The sequence below is a fragment of the Dipodomys ordii genome, unplaced genomic scaffold (genome assembly GCF_000151885.1).
Source record: "Dipodomys ordii isolate 6190 unplaced genomic scaffold, Dord_2.0 Scaffold69, whole genome shotgun sequence".
Classification (NCBI taxonomy): domain Eukaryota; kingdom Metazoa; phylum Chordata; class Mammalia; order Rodentia; family Heteromyidae; genus Dipodomys; species Dipodomys ordii.
In genome coordinates this window covers 234,606-238,455 of record NW_012267285.1, presented here as the reverse complement: position 1 = coordinate 238,455, position 3,850 = coordinate 234,606, and positions in this window count along the sequence as shown.

The window sequence follows — 3,850 nt, the reverse complement described above, 5'->3', positions numbered from 1 at the left end:
TTATCTCAGATAGATTTCTGTTAGCCAAATACAGTAGCAAGACACAAGGACTGGGTACTATGGCTCCTGCCTGTAATCCCAGCTACTCAGGAGGCTGAGATCTGAGGATTGGGGTTCAAAGCCAGCCTGGGCAGGAATGTCCATGAGACTCTGATCTCCAATAAACCACCAGAAAACTGCAAGTGGCATTGTGGTTCAGGTTGTAGAGCACCAGCCTTAAGCTGGAGAACTGAGGGACAGCGCCCAGGCCCTGAGTTCAAGCCCCACAACTGACAAATATCCAAAGTTGGGCATCTGTGGCTCACGCCTTTCATCCCAGATACTCAGCAGGCTGAGATCTGAGGATCACAGTTGGAAGCCAGCCGAAGAAGGAAGGTCCATGAGATGATCTCTAATGAAGCACCTAAAAGCTGAAGTGGAGCTGTGGCTCAAATGGTAGAGCACCAGCCTTGAGCACAAAAGCTCAGGGATAGTGCCCTAGACTTTGTCTCTGGCACTAAAACCTAAAAATGAAAAACAAAGCCGTATTTCACAAAGATCCTCCATCGTATCCTAGACCAAAGATAGTCTTCCTAGGAAGCAACTTCTAATGTCTGCACCCACGTGATCCACCCACTGGGTTTACGTAGTTCTCCCCCAGCCCCACCCCAACCACCCTTCCCCTTTACTCTGTCTCCACCTACTGGACAGAGTCGGAAATGACAGCAGGGTCTCAGTCGCCTGCAAAGTAGAACTTGTTATTGATAAGCTATGCATCTACCTTCAAAATCCAGATCACTTTCCTCAGCTTTTGAAACATCGTGTGTGTGTGTGTGTGTGTGTGTGTGCCAGTCCTGGGGCTCGAACCTAGGACCTGAGTGCTGTCCCAGAACTTTTTCACTCAAGGTTAGAACTACAACTCCCTATATCTAGCTTTTTGGTGGTTCATTGGAGATCAGAGTCTCACGTACTTTCCTGCCCTGGCTGGCTTTGAACCACGCTCCTCAGGTCTCAGCCTCCTGAGTAGCTGGGATGACAGGCGGGAGCCACCAGTGCCCAACGGATACTTCCAAATTTCCACCAATTCTTTTCAAGCCAGAGAGAATAGATAGCAAGACATTTTTAGAGAGACATTCCTAGCCGGGCTAAGAAGGGTGGCTCCCGCCTGTCATCCCAGCTACTCAGGAGGCTGAGATATGAGGATCACGGTTCAAAGCCACCCCGGGCAGGAAAGTCTGTGAGACTCTGATCTCCTATGAACCACCGGAAAACCAGAAGTGGAGCTGTGGCTCAAGAGGTAGAGCGCCCTCCTTGAGTGAAATCTTGTATTGTTCTGTTCAGCCTTTTTTAAAAGACTTGTTTTAAGCTTTGATGAAGATCAACCTTCACTCATTTTTATCTTCCTGGAAGGGTCTTTTGAGCACTACATTAGTTCCCGCTGAAGTTATAATCAATAATACAGCTCTCCTAGTTCACCTTGATCTTTGCCACTATGCCGAGGTCCAATTAGACTTTATTCCTTCAAAAATGTGCCACACTTCTGCACTTAATTCCTTTTTACTCTTGATGAAGACTGGGCAGGTAAGTGTAGTATGGTAGTATGTACTCAAAATCCTAGCATTTTGGAGCCTCCTGAGTAGCTAGGATGACAGGTGTGAGCCACCAGTGTCTGGCTAAGTAAAGCTTATTATTATTATTGTTATCATTATTATTTATCAGTTCATTTGAGGAAAAAGGGTCACTGGGAAACTAATGAGAACTACATCTTTATGAGTCAGGATTGGTTAATTATTAAATGAATCAATTAAATTATTAAAATAAGCTTGGGCTGGGCGCTGGTGCTGTCTTCCTAGGTACTCAGGAGGCTGAGAGCGGAGGATCAAAGTTCAAAACCAGCTGGGGCAGTAAAAGTCCCTGAGCCTCGAATCTCCAATGAACCATCAACAAGCCAGAAGTGGAGGTGTGGTTTAAGTGGTAGAGCGTCAGCTTGGAGCAAAAATGCCAAGAACACACACACACACACACACACACACACACACACACACACACACTTCGGGGTTCCTTGCAAGTATCAATCTGCTTCATTTCTTTCCATTTGGCTTTTATGGGGGCCAAATAAAAAAAATTTTGGAGCTTTCCTGGTACAGATGTTTCCTAGGGGGAGGGGTAACCCCCCCCCAACCAGCACCCACCATTCCGGCTAAACGACTTAGGCAAATGGCCCTCAGTGTTATTCAAAGAATTCAGACAGCTCAGGGTGATTTGGAAAAGAAAAGACTAATTCCAGGCCAATCCTGGGGGGGGGGGGGAGGGAGCCAAACATTTAAAAAGTAAGAGGAGCCCGGGGTGGGGAGAGGGGTGGGTTTCTCTGGGGGGGGGGAACCCCAATTGTTTTTTTCTCATTTTCAACCAGAGTACCAGACTGGCTTCCAGCCAACGGAGTGGAAGACAAGGCTTTTCCTATGGATGGTGGCATTCTGGTAAGTTCGATGTGCTGTGGATGTTATTTATTTTGGTGGATCCTGGGATTTGAACTCCGTGGCTTGGACACGGTCCCTGAGCTTTTTCCTAAAGGGGGTTCGCTGGAGATCAGTCTCACGGACTTTTTTTTTTTTCCCTCTCCTGCTCAGGCTGGCTTTGAACCGTGATCCTCGGAGCTCAGCCTCCTGAATCCTGAGCCATCCGTTACCTAAGCTTGGAACCATTAGCTCTGCAGCCAGATTTCCCAATTCACCCCGCAGCCAATAGCTGTCAGCTTCGGCCGAGCGCCATAGCCGTGGGGGTTGACTTCTGCTGCTCTTTGGCCTCCCTCAGTTTACCCTCCCGCAATACCGGTGTAACTGGTTCCTAGAAATTGCTCAGAGATCTCACCTGCAGTAAATCTGGCTGGGACAGATTGAAAAACACCCAAGGCAAACGACTCTGTCAAGACACGTCTAAATGGATCTAACGTATCCATAAGGAGAACTTACTATTATTACTTGGCTAGGCTTTTTGTTTGGGTCGGTTGTGGGGCTTGAACTCAGGGCCTGGGCGCTGTCCTTGAGCTCTTTATGCCCAAGGCTGGTTGCTTGCTCTATCACTGTCAGCCACAGCTCCACTTCTGGTTTTCAGGAGTGCCATGGACTTTCCTGCCCAAGCTGGCCTCGAACCACGATCCTCCTATCTCAGCCTCCTGAGTAGCTGGGTTTTGGGCATGAGCTGTCAGTGCCCAGCTTGCTAGGTTGTTTTCTGTGTTCTGGGGCTTAAACTAAGGTCTGGGTGCTGATCCTTAGCTTTTTCCAGTCCATTCTGGTACTCTCCACGGCTTCCCATCTGACCTTTTGATGGATGGTTATAAGAGATGAGTCTCACTGACTCTTTAAACTCTGCTGGCTTTGAACCAGGATCCTCAGATCTCAGCCTCTGAAGGTGCTAGAATGACAGGTAGGACCCACGCGTGCCTGGCTAAACCTGAGCTTTTAAAAAGCAAGGAGGAAGAGTCGGTTTCCGATGGACAAAACAGCTGGTCAGAGATGAATGAGAGACCAAGACAGTAACAGACACAGGGTGGGCGCTGGTGCTGGGGCCTGTAATCCCAGCTACCCAGGAGGCTCAGCTCTGAGGCCCAAGACTCAAAAGACAGCGCAGGCCGGGGGTGGGAAGAAGTCTGGGGGCCGGAAACAGAGCTGTGGTTGGCGTGGTGCAGCACCAACCTGGAGTGGCCAGCACTGCCCATCACTGAAGGCCCCGAGGCCAAGGCTCGGTGCTGGCCCACGCCTACCAGAAGGTTCCAGCACCCCTGATTGCTCTGGAATAGTTGATGAGCAGCGAGAAAACCAGAAATAGAGTCAGGTGCCCCCCAGCCCCCCTCCCCCGGCCCCTCCCCCCC